Here is a 25,809-nt window from a genome sequence, read left to right on the forward strand (position 1 = left end):
TAATATAAAGGATGTGATAGCTGGATACTTAGAAAATAATTATATGATTGGGCAGAGTCAACATAGATTTACGAAAGGGAAATCATGTTTGACAAAACTGTTGGATTTTGTTTGAGGATGTTACTTGTAGCATACATAAAGCAGAACCAGTGGATGTAGTGTATTTGGATTTTCAGAAGGCTTTCGATAAAGTCCCACACAGGTTAGTAAACAAAATTAGAGCACATGGGATTGGGAGTGATATGCCGCTACAGATTGCGAATTGGTTAACGGACAGAAAACAGTGAGTAGGAATAAACAAGTCACTCAGGGTTGCAGGCTGTACCTCGTGGGGTGCCGCAAGGACCAGTGCTTGGGCCACAGCTGTTCACAATCCATATAAATGATTTTGATGTGGGAACCAAGTATATTATTTCCAAATTTGCTAATGACACAAAACTAGGTAGGAATGAGAGTTGTGAGGAGGATACAAAGGCTTAAGGGACTTTGGACAGGCCAAGTGAATGGGCAAGAACATGGCAGATGGAATATAATGTGAATAAATATAAAGTTATTCACTTTTTTAGAAAAAAACAGAAAGGCAAAGTATTTCTTAAATGGTGAGAGGTTGGGAAGTGTTGATGTCCAAAGGGACATTGGTGTCCTTGTTCATGAGTCACTAACAGCTAGCATGCAGGTGCAGCAGGCAATTAGGAAGGCAAATGGTATCTTGGCCTCAATCATCTCTGACCCACTTGAAAATGGATGTTTGCCCCAAAAGTCAAAGTATTGTATTGCAGTATATTGTACCATCCAATCTGTGGCAGGAGTTTATTAACTGGAAAAAAAACTGTCCGTGTATTGTGTAATGGTATGAGAAACAAAAGTCCCAGACTCTGTATGAAAATTAATAAAACAGTACATTGTATAGAGATATAAACAGGTGACTATGCAGATATATGCAAAACAAATTGTGCATGAGTTTGAGACAATTAGCTTTAGCATTGCAACGGTAGCAGCTTCCAATAACTATCAAACTTGTTCTGTGATGAGTAAGATTACCTTAATTTTTCATAAGGGTCTTGATCAAATGGGTCATTTCATCTTTAATATTTATGTTCAACAAGATCCTGTCGATTTCATCACGGAATCATTACACCACAGAGGTCATCATTCGGCCTGTTGCATCTGCACCAGCTCTCTAAATCAGCAATTCACTTAGTGCCATTCCCCACCTTCTTCCTGTAACCATGCGTATTCTACCTCTTCCGGTAACAATCTAACTTTGTTCTCAATGCTTCAATTTAACCTGCCTCCACCACACAGTCAGACAGCACATTCCAGACTTTAACCACTTGCTACATGGAAAAGGTTTTCCTGATGTTGCTTTTGTTTCATTTGTCAATTTCTGTAAATCTATGCCCTCACATTCTCCATCCATTCATGAGTGGAACAGTTCCTCCCTATCTACTCAGTCCAGACCACTCATGATTTTGAATGCCTGTATCAAAATCTCTTCAAGGAAAATAGATCAAACTTCTCCAATCTATCCTTGTGACTGAAGTTCCTCATCCCTGGGACCAATCTCGTGAATCTTTTCTGCACCCTCTCTGCACTTGGAGAGACATGAATTAATCAGAGATAGTCAGCATGGATTTGTTAAGAGGTCCTGTTTGACAAATTTGATCGAATTTTTTGAGGAGGTAACTAGGAGTGTTGATGAGGGTAATGCATTTGATATGGTCTACATTGACTTAGTAAAGCTTTTGATAAGGTCCCTCATGTCAGACAGGTCAAGAAAGTAAGAGCCCATGGGATCCAAGGCAAAGTGGCACACTGGATCCAAAATAGGCTGAGAGGCAGGAAGCAGAGGATGATGGTAGAGGGATGTGACTGTGATTGGAAGTCTGTTTCCAATGGGGTTCCGTAGGGCTCGGTGCTGGGGCCCTTGCTGTCTGCGGTGTACATAAATGATTTGGACTTAAGCGTATAGGGTATGATCAAGAAATTGCTGATGACATGAAAATCGGTAGGGTGGTAAATTGTGAGGAGGATAGCCGTAAACCGCATGATATCAATGGACTGGTCAGGTGGGCAGAGCAGTGGCAAATGGAATTCAACCCAGAAAGGTGTGAGGTGATGCACTTGGGGAGGTCTAACAAGGCAAGGGTTTTCACTATGAATGGTAGGGTCCTGGAAAGTACTGAAGATCAGAGTGACGTTGGTGTGCATATCCACAGATCCCTGAAGGTGGCAGGGCAGGTAGATAAGGTGGTTAAGAAGGCATATGAAATACTTGCCTTTATTAGCCGAGGCATAGAACACACTGGCAGGGAGGTTATGCTAGAATTGTATAAAAGGCTGGAAAGATTGGAAAGGCTGGGTTTTTTTTCCTTGGAGCAGCAAAGGTTGAGAGGGGACCTGATAGAGGTGTATAAGATTATGAGGAGCATGGATAGGAAGGCACTTTTCCCATTAGTAGAGGGGTCAATAACCAGAGGCATAGATTTAAGGTAAGAGGTAGAAGGTTGAGAGGGGAGATGAGAATTCTTTTTCACCCAGAGGGTGGTGGGAGTCTCGAACTCACTGCCTGAAAGGGTGGTTGAGTCAGAAACCCTCATAACATTTAAGAAGTATTTAGATATTCACTTACGTTGCCATAGCCTCCACGGCTATGGGCCAAGTGCTGGAAAATTGAGATTAGTGTAGTCAGATCTTTGTCGACTGGCACCGACATGATGGGCCGAATGTCCTCTTTCTGTGCTGTATACTTCTATGAGTCTCTCCAATGCCTTCACATCTTTCCTAAAATCCAGCACACAGAACCGGACGCAATACCCCAGCTGAAGCTGAACTTTTTGTTCAACGTAACCTTCCTTGTTCTTGTACTCTATGCACCTATTAGTAAAGCCTAGGATACTGTATGCTTCATTAACCACTCTAAACCTGTCCTGCCACCTTCACAACTAATGCACGTATAAACCCAGGGCCTCTGCTCCTGCACCTTCTTCAAACCTGTCTCCTCTATCTTGTCTCTCCATGTTCTGCTACCAAAAAAAAATCACTTCACATTTTGCTACATTGAACTTATCTGCCATCTGTCCTCCCATTCCACCAAATTGCCCATGTCCTTTTTAAGTTCTACATTATGCTCCACAGAATTCACAATGCTTCCAAGTTTCATATCATCTGCAAAATTTCAAATTGTGCCCTGTATATATGTAACATATATCAGGAAGAGTAAAGGATCCAATACTGGCCCCTGGGATCGTTGGATGTATGAAAGTTTATACAGGCGGGAGGTTCTGTAACCAAAGGACACCTTTTAAGATCTGTGGCAAAGAGAACCAGAGGGAAGGAGGAGAATGTTTCATATGCAGTAATTTATGATCTAGAATATTTTGCTTGAAAGGATGGTGAAAGCAGATTCATTGGTAACTTTCAAAAGGGAATCTGACATATAATTGAGAGGGGAGCAAAACTAATTAAATAGTTCTTTCAAACAACCAGCACAAGTATGATGAACTGAATGAACTTTTTTGTGGTATATCATTCAACAACTCTAAGAGGATCCCATTGATATTTCTCTTGTTTTTTATTCATCCATAGGATGTGGACACCCCTGGCTAAGCCAGCATTTATTGCCCTTCCCCAATTGCCCATGAGAAGGTGGTAGTAAGCTACTTTCTTGAACCGTTGCAGTTCATGTGGTGTAGGTACACCCACAGTGCTGTTAGGGAGGGAGTTCCAGGATTCTGACCCAGCGACAGTGGAAGAAAGGCAATATTTTTCCAAGTCAGGATGGTGTGTGGCTTGGAGGGGAACTTCCAGGTTGTGGCGTTCTCAGGCCTCAGTTGCCCTTGGCTTTCTAGATGGTAGCAGTCGTGGGTTTGGAAGGTGCTGTCCAAGGAGCCTTGGAGAGATGCTGCAGTGCATCTTGTACATGGTACGCACTGCTGCCACTGTTTCTTGGTGGAGGAGTGAATGTTTGTGGATGAGATGCCAATCAAGCAGGCTCTTTTGTCCTGCATGGTGTTGAGCTTCTTGTGTTGTTAGAGCTGCACGCATCCAGGCAACTGGAGTATTCCATTACACTCCTGACTTGTGCCTTGCAGTTGGTGGACAGTCTTCAGGGAGTCAGGTGGTGAGTTAGGATTCCTAGCCTCTGACCTGCTCTTGCAGCCACAATATTTATATGGCTGGTCCAGTTCAGTTTCTGGTCAATGGTAATCCCCAGGGTGTTGATAGTGGAGGATTCAGTAATGGTAATGCCATGAATATCAAGAGGCAATGGTTGGATTCTCTCTTGTTGGAGATGATAATTGCTCAGCATTTGTGTGGAGCAAATGCTACTTGCTACTTGTCAGCCCAAGCCTGGATATTGCCCAGGTCTTGTTGCATTTGGACATGGACCTGAGGAGTCACAAATGGTGCTGAACATGATGCATCTCTTCTGCAGATGGCTTCTGGAAAAGAAAACATTGTCAGCAAGTAATGTCTATGAGGGGTCAGGAGCCTCAGCCCTTCAGTGGCAGAAAGGGTGCAACTCTCCACATGCAAAATTCCTAATTACATTCTTCCTAAAAGTGAAACATGATAAAAATGCACGTGACCGGGGCAGGCCAAGGCAGAAAACTGGGTCACTCCATATTCAGCTGTCAAAGTTGCTGGGATGCTTGTTAACAATTAAATGGGGAGACCATGCAGGAAGTTCCCCAATAGCCAGTCATGGCCAGTCTTCCTCTGGCCATGACATTGAGGAGGAGAGAGTTCTCCTGAACGCTGCCATTGGATTTTTTATATCTAAATGAACAAACAATAACAACTTCCTTTTACACAGCACCTTTTGCATAGTAAAATATCACAAGGCACTTCACTGCAGCACTGTCAAACAGAACTTGACAGCAAGCTACGTAAGAACATATTAGAGCACATCACCAAGAGCTTGGTTAAAGTGGTAAGTTTTATGCAGCATCTGAAGGGGGGGGGGGGGGGGGGGCAGAGAAATTTATGGAGGGAATTGCAGCGTTCAGGGTACCAGGCAGCAGAAATACCAACCACCACCAGTGAAGGAATTAAAATTAAAGGCACGCAAAAGACCAGAATTGGAGGAGCAGAGATCTCAGAGGGATGTAGGGCTGGAGTAGGTTACAGTAGAGGCAGGAACCCTCACAACATTTATGAAGTATTTAGATGAGCACTTGAAATGCCACAGCATACAGAGCTACGGGCCAAGTGCTGAAAAATGGGATTAGAATAGATAGGTGCTTGATGGCTGGCAAGGACACGATGGGCCAAAGGACCTGTTTCTGTGCTATATAACTATGACTCTATGAAATAGGGAGGGAACAAAGTCATGGAAGGATTTGAAAACAAGGATGAGAATTGTAAGGGCACCACATCCACAAGCATTCACTCCCTCCACCAGACACACAGGAGCAGCAGTGTGTACCATCTACAAGATGCACTGCAGCAATTTACCAAGGCTCCTTAGGCAACACCTTCCAAATCCACGACCACTACCATCTAGAAGGAAAAGGGCAGCAGACAGATGGAACCACCACCTGCAAGTTCCCCTCCAAGTCATTCACCATTCTGACTTGGAAAAATATCACCATTCCTTCACTGTCGCTGAGTCAAAATCCTGGAAGACTCCCTTTCTAACAGCATCGTGGGTGCACCCAACCACATGGACTGCAAGAATTCAAGAAGGCAGCTCACCACCACCTAAGGAGCAACTAGGAATGGACAATAAATGCTGGCTGAGCCAGCAAAGCCCACATCCCGTGAATGAACAAAAAAATTTTTTTAAAGTTGCAAGCAAAAATCAGTATGTGGGACAATGCAGCATTCCTTAATACTGCAAAAGAGGTTACCTTCTTTAAAAATGGTTGTCAGGTGATGGTCCAACGTTTTCTAGGACTTCAAATTGATAAAGAAACAATTGCAAGATACTAACAGAAAAGCCAACTGAAACCATTAAATAAGTTCAGGCCAAGGTTAATTTAAAAAAAGCCATGGTCTTCATTTCTTGACAATGAACTGTCAAACTTTTGTTGTACTTATCCATCACACAATGAAGTGGAACAAATCAAACATTTATTCATGTCACTTGTACCCGTTACCGGGAGAACAAGAACACATGGCTACTCAGTATTCTCTCTCTCTAAACAAAACAGGTTGTGCTAACATCTTCTTCCAAAGTTACTAACTGTCAGCCAAGCAACAACCCTTTATGGCAACAGGCACGGTGAATACCGTGGAGGAAACATCATAGCCTAACCAAATCCTGTCCTTGCCTACTGACCAGAATCACTTATTTTCCAAGATGGGTCACTAGGCAACTAACAGTACTGGGAGACCTCCCCAAGCCAACAGTTTGATGCCACACCAGTTACAATCAGCTACAGCAGCAAATCTGAGACCTTCTGGAACATTCAAGCTTTTTGCCTTTAAATCATCTTGAGCACCTCACAGCGCCATCCGAAACTGAAATCAGCTGTCCTATTAACTGCGTACATCTCAAATGTGGTCACCAATATACCTTGGGGGTATTCTGATTGAAGACTTATCCACCAATAAAGGATATAATAGTATACAAAACATGCCCAACATGTCCACAAGCACAGACACAGTTGTGGCCTTGTGGGCAGGACTGCCTGGACTTGGGAGGGCTACATTTTGTTCACAGAGCAGTCTGAACTTGGTTTAATACCACAGAAAACTCAAAACAATTTTTTGGTAATGCAGTGTCCTTCGCATGCTTAGGTAGCTGTACAGGGATCCAGCTTCAGGAGCACAATTTCTGTTCCTCATTCTTCCACTCTTATACTGAACGTTGGGAGCTGTGCTCTAACAGACTGCTGAGTTCACTTGTGCTACGATGGGGTGGGAACCCAGATCACAAAAAAAAGGTCAAGTTCCCTTCAATGAGCTTGATGATTTTAATCTGATGCACATTCAACCAGTCAGAAACCTCCGTGGGCTCCACAATGCCATTGGCTCCAGGAGTTTAAGCCTGTTTACACACGAAAGGGAGAACAGGGTCCCTGACACTGTCTGCACTCCTATAGTCTCAAACATAAAGCAATTTGTTTTGGAGCAAAACCGTGAATAAAACATGGTACACACTCCTTTGTGTTCTTGATTGTAAGTGCTGTTCACTTAAATTTGAAAGCACTTACAGAAGTATTACTGGCAGAAGTATTCCTTTCAGCAAGGTTAACACCATGTATGGTACATCCCATCCTTCAGCACACACACACGCAATTTTTCACAAACAAAACATGGGCATTATTTTTTGTAGCTCAAGTGTAATTGCAAAGATTGTATTGGATGGATAAATGATAATTTGTAATAGTTGGTTTGGCATTAGCATTTAAGAAAAAAACAAATTTATTTTGTTGCTTTTATGTCCTCAATGTCCAAAAACCTCACAACCATTTACTGCTTTTAAGTGAAGTGACGTTACATTGCAAAAGAACGTACTTAAGCTCCTTTAATGGGAGTAAGTGCACGAGCTGTCCAGAGCAGGTAGTTTTAGGTTCAATTCTCAGTCAGAGATAAATTAGTTCATCTCCTTATCAAAATGAATTGAGAAAAACTTTGCATTTCTATAGCGTCTTTCATGACCTCAGGATGTCCGAAGACACTACACAGTCAGTGAGGTACTTGTAGAAGTGCAGTCACTGTTGTACTGTAAAGTTAGGGTAGTCAATTCACACACAGCAAGCTCCCAATACTGTTTCCAATGATGTTGATTGTGGGATAAATATTAGCCCAGGTCACTTGGGAGAAGTTCATCGCTCTTCTTCAAAACAGCACCATGGGAACTTTTAAGGCTACCCAAGAGGGCAGGTGGAGCCTAGCTTTAATGTCTCATCCAAAAGACAGCACATCTGACAGTACGGCCTTCCATCAGTGCTGCACATCACAAGATCATGTGAAATAGGAGTTCTGTTCTGTTCTGCCATTCAATACAAATGTGGCTGATCCTTGACCTCAACTCCACTTTCCTGCTTACTCTCCAAGTCCCAGTTCCCTGTATGATCAAAATTCTATAGATCTCAGTCTTCAATAAACTCAATGACGGAGCATCCCCAGCGCTCCTGGGTAGATAAAAATAAAAGCAAAATACTGTGGATGCTGGAAATCAGAAATAAAAACAGATAATGCTGGAAAAAACTCAGGTCTGACAGCATCTGTCGAGGAAGAAACAGACTTAACGTTTCAAGTCTGTTTGACTCTTCTTCAGGTCTAAAGAGAAGTAGAAAGGTCTAAAGATTACAACCCTCTACCTTTGTGCGTAGAAGTGTTTCTTAACTTCACTCCTGAAAGGCATAGCCCTAATTTTGAGACTATGGCCCTTCATCTTAATTCTCCCCAACCAGCAGGAATAATTTCTACCTACCCTATCTTTTCCCCTGAATATCTTGAAAACTTTGATTAAGCCACCCCTTTACCTAAACTCCAAGGAATACAATCATAGTTTGTGTAACCTCTCCTGTAATTTAACATGGAGTCCAGTTATCATTCTGATAAATCTATGCTGTAGTGCTCAGACTGAACAGAGTACTCCAGGTGTGGATTAACCAGGGCCTAGATTTTGTGCTCAGACTGACTCAGAGACCAAATAGACCTGTTAAAGTAGGAAAAAGCAAAATACTGTAGATGCTGGAAATCTGAAACAAAAACAAAAAATGCTGGAAAGACCTGTTAAAGTAGTATTAAAATGTGTGGATTCTAAGATTAAGAGCAGGTTCACCAGTGACGTATCTTCCGATTGAAACTCTACCAAAACCGTGTTCATTGTATGGATATCAGAACAGGACTGTTCATTAGGACTATTTGCTCATCTGGAAAGCAAGCCACAATAAGGACTAGTTGGGCCCCGTTTCTGGGTTGCAATTCCTATGTATAGTACCAGTTACAAAATGGAGCCAATGAAACGTAACCATTAGACTTCATTGTGCAGTGGTTAATGAGAAACTCAAAATTTGGCCACTGTGTTGGAGCGCCGAGGCTTCACAGCTATGTATTGCTCAAGCTTGAAAACGTAAAGAAATGTAAAAGAGAGTATGCTGAAAAAAAAAGACCTAAGCTTTTTGTCTTGCATTCATCAGGACACTCACAAGAATACCAACATCAGGGTGAAAACAACAATTTATACTGTATGTGAAGAGAATGCTGATTGTTTGGCAAGTGGTGTTGCCATGGAGAACGCACCACTGATGGTGACTGACTGTTTTTCAGATGCTGACTGATCCATGTGTGTTTCCAGCACTTTGCTTTAATGCCAAATTTCCAATATCCAGTTTTTCCTTTTTTAATTCATGAATGTTTTTTTTCCAGAAATTGATAGTTTTGTTTATGTTTTATTCAAAACTGGCAAAGTCTGCGCTTTTAAAATTCCCTCAACTGGGATCCCAAGTGTGCCACAGATTGAGCCTCAGGTTAAGCAAGGGACTAGAGAGAGGACCAAACATTAAATTTGATTTTGCTTGACACAATTTCCTAAGATTTTCTTTTGCCACTAGGTCTGTGATTGGCATCATCACAGACATGTGATGTCATTTGGAACTTTTGAAAATCAACATTTCTTTGGTCCCAGCAACTACTGCTGCTCGACTGAGAGCAAGAAGCAGCTAAACTTATGGAAGCCAAAGTAAGCTTATTTCTGTGCCCTGTTCAGGGAATCCATCCGTCCTATGATATAGCTAAAAGGTCAAAATATTATTTATTTCTAAAAAAATATGGATATATATTTATTTTAACTGGAACTTTATGCTGCTGACATTGAGACAGCATTTGGCTGAATATGACACAAAGAACCCTAGCAAAACTGAAGCTAATGGCAAATCTTTCCAAACCAAGAGTCAAACGCAAATCAAGGGAAGATGGTCATGGTTTCCAAAGCCAGTCATCATAGCTCCAGCAGTTCCTCAGTGCAGCATTCTCAGCCCAACTACCTTCAGCTGCTTCAATGATCCTCTCTCCATCATAAAGTTATAAATGGGACTATGCTGACTATTCCACAGTGCTTAGCTCCATTCTTCCAATCATGAAGCAGCCCATGTTGGCCTCAAGCAAAACCTGGATAACACCAAGACTTGGACTGACAAGAAGTAAGAGTCAGCTCCCCATGACCTTCAACAGCAGCACCACTGCGGAGTCCAGCACCATCAATATTTTAAATGTCACCATTGGCCATAAGTTTAATTGAATAAGTTATATCAACATCAAAAGAGGACAATGATTACGTATACTGCAACAAATGAATCATCTCCTCAAAGCCTCAATATCATTTACAAGGCTCAAATCAGAAGTGAGTTGGAATACTCACCATTTGCCTGGAAGGGTGCAGCCATACCACCATTGAGAAAGCTTAACTCCATGCAAGAATGAAGCAATCTCCTTCACTGTGGACCCTGTCCCTTCCACCATAGCATCAGTGTGTACAAACTATAAGATCCACTGTAGCAAGTTGTCAAGTTTAATTCAACAGCACCCCCTATCAAGTCACATATCATCATAGTGGACACACATTGCTCTTCCTTCATAACGATATGTCATTATCCTAGAATACCCTATCCCACCATTGGAACAATATCACCACAGGGACTATAACAGCTCAAGGAGAATGGCCTATCATCAACGTCTCAGGGCGGAATAGGCAATAAATGCAGCCTTACACTGTAACCCATCTCTTGAAAGTCCCTACAAATTTGTTCTCAAGTCTTTGTTATTAATAGTAATATAGTTTCAAATCCTGTGGATTTAAAATGACTATAGTGTATATAAAGATGTGGGAATTTTCAACTATGTCAAGATTCCGATGAGAAATCTGATTTGTGTAAGAAACAACGGTACAAGTGCAATACACTTTGCTTGGAATGCTTATGTGCCATCTGTGGTAACTTTGACCAATTAGTGTCATCATTAATTCAACTCTAGGTCTGCTCCTTCACCCCAATCCTGGGCTTGGCCTAAATAGCCAAGTGGTTATGGTACTGGGCTTGTAACCCCAAGATCAAGAGTTCAAATCTCACCATGGCAAACTATGAAACAATGTAACTTCACCCCAATCCTAATCAGGCTTCATTGAGTAGCAAACTTTAGGGTACGCAATCTCTGCAAATTCAGCATCAGGTAACTGGGAGTTTCAGTTGTGCACAGCTGCTCTGAATCTGCGAGGACAACGTTAAAATCAACAGCCTTGCATTAATCCTTCTGCAACCGAATACAAAGCTGACATTCTTAACTTGGTTTATCTGGTGTGCAGTTGGCCTGTCATTAAAGGGAGGGCCCTTAACATGCCAGCAATGTCAAAAAGTATGGCTAGTCCATGGGGATGGGTTGGGAGATCAGCCACCAGGTCAACTGGACCAAAAGGACATTGATCCAGATGTTAACACTAATGGGAGCCATAGTTAAACACCTACTGCTGCCAGCCATCCAACAGAAAGAGGCTGTAATAATAGTTTCTGAAAAGAGTATGCACATCTGCAACTGTAGTGCTTATGCCTCGTTTACTTTACAGACAGGGTTGACCATTATGCCACTAGTCACCCCTAGAACTATAAGAGCATAAACAACATCTTTAGAAGTGGGAAGGGGAAAAAAAAAGTTCCAACCTCAAAAAAACGTTGTCCGAAATATAGAGAAAGAAACACACCTTTAAGGTATTTTACAAAAAAATTTAAATCTCTTCTGTCCGTGGTTTGTTTAAAGATGAATGTGGTAAAGCCATAAACAAAGAGAAAACACAAGTAATATTAAATTTAAAAAAATATTGGTTTTACATTTTTCTCCCATTTCATAATATTTTTTTGTAATGGCAATGTATTTGCGCGCACAGAGTTTTAAGTTGTTGTCACCAAGATCTCGGAATTGTGATACATATGTCCACTAGATAATGAAAAAGTAGTAATGAAAACCAGTAAAATTATTGAATATTTCCTACCAAAGTTGGTAGTGTCTGAAGAGTGCATTGCGCTGGATAGCAATAGTGTGCATAATGGTGATAGCAAGTCTGCCACTGGCATTAATAGAAGTAATGTGAGGTAATGCATATTATAAATCAGGAAATATCAATACAAAGAATATTACTAAAGGCTGCCAATACATTTGTGCTGATACACAATTACAGCAGCTGCATAATGTTAAAACTCAAAATTAAATTTGCAAAAAGGATATTTAACAAAAGCTTCCTAATTGACAGCATCAAACAAGTTTATTGGCAAAACAGTGAACTGTATTGGTTTATGTGCTATTTTTCATATAGAATTGGTACTGATACACTGAACAGGTGAGAATCGTTTAACATAAGAGAAATATGCAATGCAAAACTAACAACAATGGAAGTGAACTACTTCCAGAAGTTAGCAACGTTAACATCTAAAGTTAGCATTCTTACTAAAGTGCCTAAAAGTTGCTGAGTTTCAACGGTGACTGCCTTTAACCCAAATGATTTTCAGGGCCTGAACCCAGATATGTTTATGCACTTCTAGGTTTACTTTCTGACTCTTACAGGTGAGACATTTTTTCTTCAATTCTCTATTTTTTGTAGTGCCAAACATTTCCAAATATAAACTTTTTTGAAAGTCAGACACAGGAGCAAGGATTGTAAATGCTATTTAAGTGTACTACTTCAAGTTCAAACTGAATGGGAATGTTGCCAGAAATCTGTGCCATACTGTCAACTCTTCAGAGAACAAAAACGCGCAAGGAAATACATAGTAAAGCAAAACTGAGGGCAGAAAAGGGAAATTAACAGACAGCATAAAATTTAACAAACAAAATTTATTAGAAGAATAGTGTTTTTTGTACTGAAACTGAGCCTAAAACAACCATTAAGTACTACAAACACATTACAGTTAGAATGTTTTTGTTATTTGTTAAACTTCATGTTATTCTTATGCAATAACAATCAAAAATTCCACATGCACAGAGACAGAATCATTGCTTCCCAACATACAGTACAATGCGAAGAACCACACAAGTTACAAAAAATCTAAAAAGTACTGGTCACTTACAGTAAGACACAGGGTATTTCAGTATTCCAAGTTGAAATCAGTTTCCAGTTTTAAAACAAATCAATTAACAGTAGTGCAAAAAATTAGTGTCACAACACTTATACAAGACATTGATAATAAACGGACACATAAACCAGAAATACATTTATAAACAACTGCAATGTAAGCTTTTAAAAAAATTATACAATTCTTTCAGACTGTAAACTGTTATTATGAGGTCAATCAGACCAAGTGGGCACCCGTTTTTTGAACATTACCTGAACATGGGAAGGTGAGCTAGTTTGAGAATGGGGCAGTATCGGCAACTGTCAAGGTATCAGTGCTCAAGATCCAACTGGGCTGTTTGTGGTCATGTGTACTCGAGTAGAATTGTAGCACCACAAAGTCACTGGCTTTAAATCATAAATCAGCCTTTCAATCAAATGGTCAAACCAGAGATATATACATTAAGAGGGAGACACAAGTAAGCCTTAAGCAAGTTTCCGCTCAAGATTCTGGCACTCAAGAACATTAAAGAACACCCATGCACTGAAGCACCACCCAATGATATTACAGATTATTATGGGAGGACTGGATATGTCACAAATACCTTAGTCCCAACTCAACTGGTTAGCAGCTGTAGCTTACGCTTGAACATTCTGCAGCTAACACTAGTAAAAATTCCTGAAATGAGAGTCTGAGATAATATGCCTTTGACGTTAAAAGTACAGTTTATAAAAATGATAGTGTACAAGTGAGGCATTAAGCATATTTGAGATTGATCTACTCAGCCAGAAAGCTTTTATTGCCATTTTTACCAGAATGTCCAGGGCTCTTATAACCACAAAGTTCTGGTGGAAAGTCCCATCTGAAACTTTAACTTTTAATCTTTACTGATCTGCATTTACCAGTATTCTCGGTTTTTATTTCAGTCCCCAACATTTTTAAAACATTTAATTGTAACTGCTACTGAATGAATTTCTACCATTGTCTGAAAATGACAGATTATTCATGTGTAAAACATTGTGTTCATGTAAAATTCCACGATGTAAATCAGCCAATGAGGAAACTGCAGTAGTTTCTTATACATTTTTGGGATGGAGAATGGGGGAAGAAATGTTGTGCTAATGCTAATACTAAACTAATCAACAAGCGCAGTCCATTGTCTTTGGATATTGTGCTTGGCAAGGGTCACCAATTTAGGATCCCATGGGGGGGGGGGGGGGGGGGGGGGGGGGGGGGGTGGAAATCACAGCAAACCTGATTTAATACCAATGAGTGACTTCCACGTTATAGGTCAGGGTTTTTTATGTTGTTGTTGAGAATATTAAACCCATTCTTTTAAAGCTGAAATAAGCAAGAAAAATGTGTCCCAATGCTGGATCAATGCAGACCCCATCCTCGGTCTATTACATAAATAGGATTAAAAACCTACTTTTAAAGTGGGGGTTGGAAGAGGTGAAGATAATATCAGCTTTTAAATTTGCTGTACAAAGTCCACCAACTCTTCCCCTCCCCAAAGATCCACAGAATCATTGTTTTCTAACATACTGTACAATGCAAAGGACCACTTCAGTCACACATGCAGAACATTACTAATTATGGATACAGTAGCTAATTTTACTGGATGCTTAAGACATTAGCAGCAGAATATAATGATGCAATACCCCACGAGCACCCATTCCTCCAAAGATAGGACTGGCTGGCCTAGCTTTTAAAGTGATTGCCTGTAACTCTGTGTGTATGAATCATAGCATTACAATTCCATACCTCTTCACACTGTAATATATGTTAATCTTGCACAACACAGACTTACTATGGATTAGAAATTTTAAAGAACACTGGGGCTGAATTCTCTTGAGCTGGAGGTTAAAGGGGGATATAGTACTAAGTATAAGCTATACATATAAGCAATATCTGTTAGCTGATGAATTGGTAATGGGGGACGTAAAATTAGGATTAATACTAAAAGCATGTAGGAGGTTTAAAGGAATTGTCATGCAAAGAACTACTAGAATATGAAATGCTTTACCATATGTAGTTATTAAAGCAAAATCAATCACAATGAAGAGGGTATTTGATAAATACTTGAAGCAGCAAAAAACTGAAGGGTAGGGAAATGGGATTACAGTAAATGGCTGTGCTCGAAAAGCCCTCAACCGGCAAAGATGAATTTCCTCCTTTGAAATTGTTTGTCTCTCAACCCCCAACCTATAAAAATTGTCAACAGCAGAATTTTTACAAAATGTTTTAAAAATGCAAACTGTTGAAATATGGTGTGTTCAGAAAACAGAGCCCAAGAAGTCTGTACAGAAATACACAATTGTGGACACAGAATGCCACTACGAAATGTCAAGAGGCACTGTGCAGAAAAAAATGAAGCTTCGGATTGGCAGACTAAATTTTTGTTAAACTGAGTAAAATTAACATTCACCAACAGAAGTGTCGTAACACATGAAAATTCACTATTAAATTTAACAATCTAGCTTAAAGTACCTGCACTAAGTGGTTTTGAAGTAGTGTGTCGAATGTCCCTGAGGGTTTTTTTTTTAAAAACAGTAATAGGTGCTATTTTTTTTTTTAAAAGTCACTTATTCTTCTTAAAGATAACAAAAACACAGTACAACACACTAGCACAATTGAAATAACCAACAAAATTATTAAAACCAAACAGGTTATTAAAACCAAAATGGGTTTGTTTCTTTGATATGCATCTAAGTAATGATAGTTCATACAGCTTTTCCATTTTTTCCTCCATCATCTTAAAACTGTTACTTTCCAATGTGATGCATGTATTCACCTTTGTACCACACAAACCAATATAATTCTTGTGAAATTTCTTTTGTAATTTATAGGGATATCATAACTGTGACAGTACTGGAATCTGTCTGCAATCAACAGAGCCTGCTGTTAAAATGGACCATTTCCATCAATTTCTTTGGATTATAATTACTTAGCTAACAAGTGGTATAATTAGAATACGTGACGAGGAGTCATGTGATACAATTTGCATCTGACTTTTGGCATTGACGTGAACTTATCTGTTGCTAAGAATATAATGAGGTATAAATCACAACTAGTGGTATTTTATCCTGTATCCTTCGTTCCTTTTGCAAATAGAAGCTCTCCTTCTGTGTTTTATCACAACTTATGAATTAAATGACAAAAAAAATGCTCACTGCATTTCAAAATCTTAACAGATGTTTAAAGATGATGGCACTTGTGACTGTATGAGGACCCTAAAAACCTGTAACAACCTAGCAAGATGAAGGAAAATACATGGAGAAGGCAAAGCAATGTAAAAAGGAACTGGGGAATTTAAGAAATCCACATTCTAAGCTTTCATATCTCCTCACACATGGCTCTACTTATCTCTTACCATAATAACAAGAGACAATACTTCCCAGTAATCCAGGTACCTGATCTGTATTTTCTACTGCAACCAATTAATCAAACAAGTTCCAGAAAATCAAGCTTGAAGTTCAAGCCCTCCAGCTTGGGGCAGGAGAAAGGAGGGAATGCATAAGCAGATGCTGGGTAAGGAAAGTATCAGGCTCTGCTGAGATGCCAGCCATGGTTAAATAACTTGCTAACATTCACAGTCAAGGTTTTTCACATAAATAAAGGCCATTTGATCAAGGTGCTGGAAAGTGGGAAACTGATAAAGATTGTGAGAAAAATACCTGAGTTTCAAGCTGCTTGTGAAACCAATCAATGCACAGATGAGATGCATATCAAAAAGGAACAAAGCCCACCTTTCTGTCAACATTCTTCTCCCCTGCAGTAACACTCCTTTCACCCTCTCCCACTCCAAGCACACAGAATATCAGAATCAGATGTATTTTAAAAATGAAAAACAGGCATTTTACATCATGAATATACTGTGCACACTATGGACCTGGAAACAAAATAGATATTTATGAGTCTGGATAAAAGATTTGAAATGCCTCAGGTATACTCTACAATCCATTTTTCTGCACTGAAATAGGGAACAAATGTTCTAATAAACTGAAATTATTCTGAATATCCTGATATGTTCAGTCAGTCAATACGTCAGCCAGATTTTCTTGAACTCTCCAAAGCAGCCTCTCATCATTGCTATTTCAGATTTGAAATACCACAAATCATGCCCATAGTGTGGCATATTTCAAACCCTGGGCACACAAAAAATGTTAATTACAGCCATCCCCAAGAAAAGCTGTTTTCCTGTAAATCAATTTTTGGGAAGTTATTTCCAACCTCATCCTTCCCTTATGATATCCCTTTGACCCTAAGATTGTGAATTCTTAAACTGGGTTGCTGTACATTTGCAAAATTCTGTAATTTAGCATAGTTATATCAAGGAATATTATATTATATAGCCCATATTAACATTAAGTCAAAACAGACATTGAGGCAATAATCTATATACATTTTACAACTTTCCTTCTTTCCTATCTCGAGTACATGGAGCTTTGCTCGGTTGATTCCAAAAAAACACTAAGTACCTCACATAAGTAGTGGACAATGAATGCCTGCAGATTACTCAACCATAAATGTAATCTCAGCCAAGGAATTGCTGTGCAAAAGAGCACCAATATCAGTGCTGGGATTCTGACTAACTATAGCCCACCGACTAGTGACCCAGCTGAGATCTGAAAGCTCCGTTCAGACAGGGAATTGAACCATGATCTTTAGTCTTTATTATTTAGTGCTACATTGAGCAGTATCTTCACCCATCTGGCCATAAGAACAAAAATACTTTTTAATGCTAGGAAAAATCTATGCAAAGTGCATGGAGGATATGCAAGAGGAGAATGAGGCACTGAACCAACAAGATATCATTTCCATTTCTCCTCCTCAAAAAAGATCCATTGCAAGTAAGAGCCCAGTTAGAACCCTGGACCATATTTTTTAAAAATAATATTGGAGTTTGCATCGAACTGCTTTAAGTTCAATAGATCATCAATCCAATATTGACTATTGTCACTATCCAAGCTGTAAGCAGAACTGGACTCAAGGTCACACACTGTTGTCTTTTGCCAGTTTTCAGTCCAGCTGGGAGTTGACTGCTGGTTGCGCATGTAGCATAATTCTCCCTATTGGTCCTGATTAAATTAATACTGCATGGGAAAAATCAGAAAATTGCCATTGTCCACTATCTCTTAGTGCCACATGAGTAATTTTACACAAACCCTTTCTTCCGGCACTAAGGATGTACCTGTTGCTGAAACAGAGAGGTTAATAACTTTGTCACATTTACTGTGCTTGGATGGACCACGTGTACAAAAGGAATTGAATGTTTGGTCAAGGTTAAGGTTCTCTAACATCGCAAAAAAATCAAAAAATCAGAAAACAATATCATTTTAACCATGATATGTTAATTCTGAAATGCAAAGCAACTGACAAACTGGCTTCGGTATCAAGCTGTGAACAATTCCAGGCTTACAACAAAGGACAACTACATTGCACAATCACTTAACACAGACAGCTTGTCTGGGGAAGGGGAAAGGCTTTGTTTTAAAAAACATCTGTATGACAGAAAAATTAGAATTAATGCATCAGAAACAGTATTGTGCAATAATGAGGAACACTATAGTAATCAATACCCAGCAATCTATACCTGTAAGCAATAAAACAGAAATGGAGTGAGCTTTAGGTTATCAAAACATATAGGAGTGAGATCAGTCTGTAAACAATTGAAAAATACTGCACTGTTAAGAGTAAATCATCCCTTTCATTCTGCTCTATCTATACATACATTACAAACTCCAACCTACCATCTATGTTTTGAAACAGATTCAGATTTTAAATGATACATTTTTTAAGTTCACACAGTAACAATACCTTGAAGGGCTTGGCACACCATTCAATCAATTCACTCTGGACATAATACTGAACCAATGTGAATTCGAAACAAACTCAGGAACTTTGTGAAGTACAAAGCATGAAGAAGAAACTGGACGTCTGAAAATTTTGTCCACTCTAATGCCCTCAATGATATAGTGAACAAGACTGCTTTTCACTATCAGTTAGGAAATTGAAAATGGATTTCCAGCATTGGCAAAATCCATAATTTTGTTAAACAAAGGTAAAATAAAAACAAAGCTGCAATCTTTAGAGCATGCAGGTGTGAAATAATTCAGTAAATCATGTTCTAAACAGTTAGGACTGCCAAAATTACCCTGTCTTTACAGCTGTGTTGCCCTGTTAGCCATCTAATTTGTTTCACAAATGAGGCACCTTGCTCCTGACCTGAAACAGCTCTTTAAAGCTTCAGTCATAGTTTCCATAGCAACCTGTTATCTGGATTAGAAGTCAGACAAAAATGTGCATCGTACAGCTTATGAATCAAAATTACAATCAAACAAAATTTCCATGTGTCACAATTTCAGGGGGGTGGGGGTAGAAAAAGCAAATCACAAAAACGGGTTGATATATTTTTAAAATGTGAAATTGGAATGGGAATTTCAGAGTTGGATTCAAAAATTGCAATGGCTTTTTGCATTAATGTTTGTTAAATTTAGGGACCCACACTGGGAAAAAATATAAGTGATAGAAAAAAAGCTTTTACACCAACCATCGCGGCAGCATATTAAAATTTGAATACTATAAACTGTATAAGCTACACCAGCAGACAGAGGGCTTACAGGCCCTGCCTGTTTAGCTATGTTATAATGAATCGAGATTCCCAAGGGGCTGATGCCTGCAATTTACCTTTTAACAAAATGTGCAAGAGGTATGAAATTGAATACTGTATGTGTCAAGGAAGAATGAAAACAATTTCAATATCAGTTGTTAATACACATCTCAGTACTGACACACCATCCATTGGAGCGAGTGGGTCCAAAGGTCAATTCACTAATAGCATTGTTTTCTTTAAGGTGGGAAATCCTTTAATTTTCTTCCTAGTTATTTACCAGCTAGAGCAAAAAGAGCATGCAACATTTGGGCACATTAAGTCCACGTGTCCAGTACTGCTGTAGGCGTTCCAACATACTGGATTACTAAGGCATGCAGAACGCATTTTGACAGATATCCTATTTCAACAATGCTTTTCCCATCCACCTTCAAATTAGCCCGAGATAACTTTTCTTCCTTATTTTGCATTTTTAAAAATTTAATTAAAAGGTGCTATATAAATGCAACGTGTTCTTGTTGTGTTACAATACTGCTCTTCAGATTTCTGTGAAAATATACCTTAGATTATGACAATGTGCAAAGAATGAATACATTTTGCCTAGCATTCATAGGAAACAGACCAATAATGCTGCTTTTGGTACCCATCACAAGATGGGAGACGTTAGTGCTCCAAATGGAACTCTTTCCATCTAAAGCATGCAGACACAGTAATAGTATTGATCACTAACAGAATAGGTAAAAGACCCTTAAGAAGCTCAATCAAACTCCTTCTGCTGTGCCTCAATACAACCCATGCCAAAACTCAAAACATCCCCTACTGCACCAAAATGATTTTTTCCCCCATTTCCCACTGGCTGAGTGAGATTATCAGTTTAGTGTCAAATTAGGAACAGTTTTACAATGTGGATCTATACAGGCTAGGAACTGCAGCAAACTTGACCAAACCTACTTCACAAAAGGACTCTTCAGACATTTTAAGTTTCTCATAATTTTAAGTGATTGAAGACGGACAAGTAACAAAGGTAATTTACCTGGCAATTAGATCACCTCATCCTGCCCTGCAAATACTGATACCCTGTTAATTTACTAGCAAAGTGCCAGTCCTCATATTGAGTGCAAATATTATAGTGATGCAAGAAATACACTGAACTCTACAGAAATCATATCTAGTTAAATAGATAGTTTTAACAGCTTTGTTTCTCCACAGTCACAACCATTTTTTTCACTTTTGATTTAGAATGGATTTCATTTCCATTAACAGAATGGTGTGCCAAGTTTTTTTGGGTAATGTTACAGTATTCATGCAAAGTCATAACAAGCAGGAGTAGAATGTCCCTGCTTCCATTATTCTCCCTCTTCTTTATCCTTTCTTTCTCACCCCAATTGAAAATGTTCTGAGTCCATACTTGCAAAAGGCTGGCATAGATACAAGCCACCCTTAGCAAGGTGTGTTAAACCAGGCAATGTTTTCTTTGTGAATACAGTTCAGGTTGTCGAACATTACAATCTAAAGGGCATGTTACCAATGTTCTAGGAAGCAACAGTAAATGCTTTCAATTTCAAACATTCTTTATATTGCAAACAAGATCCCCCAGAAACTGCATGACTCCAGCACTGGTCTCAAATATTTAAGATTCATATAGTTAGCATTCCAACTGGAATGAAGGCTTAATAAATTAGTAAAGATGACAAGATAATACTTTATTTTAGTGCTTTAGAATAAATATAAATAAATAAATCAGCAAAGCAGAAGCTGGCCACAATCAGTTCATTTTACATTAAATAATAAATTCATTTAAAATGTCATAAATAATTCAACAGAATTTCCACACCCTACACACACCAAAGTCAGAGAGAAATAAATACAAAAATTTCAGGAGTTTCTTCCTCACATTTCTTCTCCAAAAGAAACACAAAATCCTGAAAACATTTTGCCTTAAGTTGATACTTGTCTTATCCATCAGCCTATTTTAGAGTTGAGATACAAAAAGCTGGCAATTACACATCAGTGTAAGCTTCAAAAATGTGTTTTCTCCAAAACCCTTTTCTGTTGAATTCATGGAGAATATTAAATTACTGGAATCAAGCAGTTTCTGTAAGCAATTCTTGGGAAAATTAATACTTTAACAAAGGAACTGAATGAGTAGTGTTCAACAAAAATAATCTACAGTAAACAGCTATTGCAATATACATTGGTGGGTTATGAATTTTTATAAATAAGGCTATAAGGCTACTGATCATAAAGTAGTGAGAAAGTCTTATATTAATACAATATTACAGTGAAGGTACCATTTTCACCATCTGATAATGTAAAGTAGTTGTGCATAATTAGGTATGAAATATTAAGACAATTACAGTACCAGCACAATATTGTCAGCCATTTCACTGACATGAGCTGTTTTCTAGGTGAGCACTAGTATACAACATACTATTCTTTTTACATTTGTTTTTGATTCAGGTCCATCCTCCAAGCCATTCTCTGGCCAAAACATATTTTGTTAACTGGCAGCTCGATGTCGCCCCCTTCTCATATTTAGCAGCTGAGGAATTGTTTTAATTTTAACTATTCCTATAGATACACAATTGGGTGTTTTAAGACAGTCACATCAGATGACAAAACTTCAATGCATCTGGTAACTAAAGGAAACAAGTAATGAGCAGCACAAAAAGCAGTCACGATTTGCTCCAAGATGACCCCAAGCAAGCCTTGGCAATTAGATATCATTCTCTAGAAATTTTCTGTACCAACTATTTCGAAATTATTATATGCACAAAAACAAATAACTAATCGCAAATTAGACATAAAAAATATAGCAGTTCAACTACTGCAACACATTTATAATTTTGAAATAAGTACCAAGAAAAAGAACAAGGTGTATCAAAGTGTCTTACTTAATAAAACTATTAAATTTCTTATCACAATTATTTTTGCGATTGACATAAAAACTCTACTCTCACATTAACACCTTACTTATGTCATGTGCAGGCTGAAATGATTGGAGTTCTTGAATTGCTTTAACAAAAGGCCTGGAGCACTTCACTGTTACACAGATTGATGTTGGGGACCCAAAAGAACATCATCAGAACATGAAACGTCAGAGCACCATTCTGCTCTTTAATTTACCAGCATGGCATGGACTTATGAATTTCCAAACTTGGGAACTTTATAGTGCCTTTCCTTCTTAACAAATATTTGGTTACACATTATGAACAGTAGTGGTTAAAATGGTCTCCATTTAAACAACCAGTATTACACCTTGAAAAGCAGCAAGTTGCTTAACAACTACCATCAATAACCTGTTACAATGAACTTAAGATGCAACACCAAAGATTACACAAGATATGAAAACTTGAGTAAACTTAAAAGCTCCATCATCACAATCATAGCAGATATCCATGCTAATGGAAAACATGTTTATCAGCATTTCAGGTCAGTGACCCTTCATCAGAACTCTCTTAACCCTAATTCTTACGCCACAGATGCTGCCTGCCCTGCCAAGTATTACCAACACTTTTTATTTCAGATTTCCAGCAACAGCAGTACTTTGCTTTTGTATTGATCAGCAGTTAATTTGTTTCGATGCAAATGTTAAACACACACTTTCCTTTCAATAAAATTAAACAAAATGTGTATGCAAGCCCAATGAAATATCTTTGGAAAATACAGTAGTTGGGTTAAACTGTCTGTAGGCAGTGAAACTGCAGTTCTATTGTAATGCTATTTCTATAAAATTATCTTCATAGCATCAGTTTCTTTGTCAACTTCTCTAAATAAACAGGAATGGAAGAGTCAGTCTATTTCATTTATTAGTAGAAGCAATCGGTTGATACTGAACTGTAATATTCAGTGGGTGCATGAAGCCACAAAATCTATGTCTATCAAAACCAAAATATGCTGCTTTAATTTAGTGACTATTTTTCATGATTTGTCAACACACTATATTCGATCAAGAAAATCAGTCAACAAATAAACGCAATAATTCAACAGCAAATAGCCATCTTCTTGTACTGTGCCATGAAAACAATAGCGCAACAAAAAAAGCCTAGGGAAAAAGCCAATCAATTCACAAGTGTATAAATAACTTATTTCAATTCATTGTCATTCTATTTAAATGTCATTTCATATTTGAAAATGGCAGAATGGATGAACTGCAACAGTGGGTAAGGTAAAACAATAATATTCTTAAGAACACTGCTCCAGAGTGAGAAAAGGTCATTCTGTTCATCAAGTTCAGACCATCCAGAGTCAATGCATGGCTAACTCATTACCATCCCTCCACCAACACCTATTGATCTCCTATTTTAAGAAGCACTAAAGCCCTGAAAGTATGCAATGGTGCCAACAGTCCCCATGGTTAATGCAACCTGTGAAATCCCTCTTTGCACTGTCTGAATAGAGGTGTGATCCATTATTTCAAATTAATGTTGTTATTAATATAGTAAGAGGAAATTCATAAAAACACATCAACACAGATGTTCTTCTTCCAAGTTATAAAATCCTTTTTTTTTTTCCCTTGTGCAGGTGCTTTTTTTAACCATGCATCTCTTACACAAAGCAGGACAAGTGCCCTTTCAAATTTCCCCTCCTTTCCTTTCTCTATGTGAACCAAACCAACATTTTACCACAGCAGCACACCCAAGATGATAAACGGAGTGGGTATGGAGACATGGGGCAGATGAACAAGGCTGAGTCTTACCAATCTCCGATGCTAAAATGGGCTGCACCACCTCACTGCCACAAGAGGTTCTGGTACAGAGAGCAGGTATAATATGAATAAAATAAACTGATAGTTCTGTAATAAAGACAACCTATTTAACAAGTTTTTCAGTTTTGCCCATTGCCTGTTTAGAATAAAAATTTAGATAAACTTATTCTAAAATTCACTGCTTAAAGTTGCTCTGTGCAAATCTAAATTTTATTCCACAATTTTGTATCCAACCCAACATACAAGGTATAAATTTAAATTATGCCAAGGATACTAATCAATGTGGATAAAGGGAAGCCTGTAGACATACTGTACTTGGATTTCCAGAAGGCATTTGATAAGGTGTAACATCAAAGGTTCCTGCAGAAAATAAAAACTCATGGTGTAGGGAGTAACACATTAGCCTGGATAGAGGAATGGCTGGCTGGCAGAAAACAGAGTATGCAGAAATGGGTCTTTGTCTGATTGGCAGGATATGATGAGTAGAGTCCTACAGGGGTCTGTGCTGGGGCTCAACTTTTCACAATTTATATCAATGACTTAGATGAGGGGCGGGTAGCTAAATTTGCAGACGACACAAAAAGAAGTATATCACGATGAAAATATAAGGAGTTTGCGGACAAATATAGATGAGTTGAGAGAGTGGGAAAAATTAGGCAGAAGTATAAACGTGGGAAAATGTAAAGTTGTTCACTTTAGCAGTAAGAATAAAAAAGCAGAGCATTACCTATACAGAGAATGGATGCACAATTCTGAGCTGCAGAGGAATCTAGGTGTTATTGTGCATGAGTCATAAAAAGTTAGCACGCAGGTACAGCATGTAGTCAAGAAGGCTAATGGAATGCTATCCGTTATCACGAGAGGAATTGAACATAAAAGTAAGGATTTTATAGTTATACAGTGCATTGGTGAGACCACATCTCAAATAGTGTGTGCAGTTTTGGTCTCCTTATTTAAGGAAGGATGTGAATGCGTTGGAAGCGGTTCAGAGGGGGTTTACTAAGATTGATAGCTGGATTGAGCGGGTTGTCTTATGAGAATAGGTTGGACAGACTGGGCTTGTTTCCACTGGAGCTAAGAGTGAGGGGTGACTTGATTGAAATATACAAGACTCTGAATGGCCTTAACAAGGCGGATGTGAAAAGGATGTTTCCTTTTGTGGGCGAGTCCAGAGCTGAGGGGTTGCCCTGAGAAGATAATATTTTCGCTGAGGGTTGTACAACTTTGGAACTCTGCCTCAGAAGGCAGTGGAAGCAGGGCCACAGAATATTTTTAAGGTAGAGGTAGAGAGATTGTTGTTAAGCAAGGGAATCAAAGATTATCAGGGGTAGATGGGAATGCAGAACTTGAAACACAAGCAGAGCAGCCACAATCTTACTGAATGGCAGAGTAGGCCTGAGGGGCCGAATGGCCTACTTCTGCTATTTCATATGTAATTTAAAATTAAAGTTTAATGCTCTCATTACCAAGTTTATATATTGTGTCCTTCA

The 25,809-nt window shown here is 38.7% G+C and overlaps 1 protein-coding gene across 15 annotated transcripts in view; it reads right to left on the minus strand.

The window, feature by feature from the left end:
• Positions 1 to 25,809, minus strand: part of LOC121289595 (ligand-dependent corepressor-like) — a 128,543-nt gene that overhangs the window by 18,975 nt on the left and 83,759 nt on the right. Inside the window, exon 1 of one of the 15 annotated variants that reach the window (XM_041209195.1) lies at positions 1,042 to 1,573. The exons of 11 other annotated variants lie outside the window; for them this stretch is intronic. The gene's annotated coding sequence lies outside the window, so the exon portion shown is untranslated. Of the gene's footprint in view, positions 1 to 1,041; positions 1,574 to 4,319; positions 4,446 to 11,124; positions 11,166 to 25,809 lie in introns of those variants that run through there. 3 more of the 15 variants (XR_005945616.1, XR_005945618.1, XR_005945617.1) reach the window with 3 other exon arrangements.

Source organism: Carcharodon carcharias, chromosome 17 (genome assembly GCF_017639515.1).
Source record: "Carcharodon carcharias isolate sCarCar2 chromosome 17, sCarCar2.pri, whole genome shotgun sequence".
NCBI lineage: Eukaryota > Metazoa > Chordata > Chondrichthyes > Lamniformes > Lamnidae > Carcharodon > Carcharodon carcharias.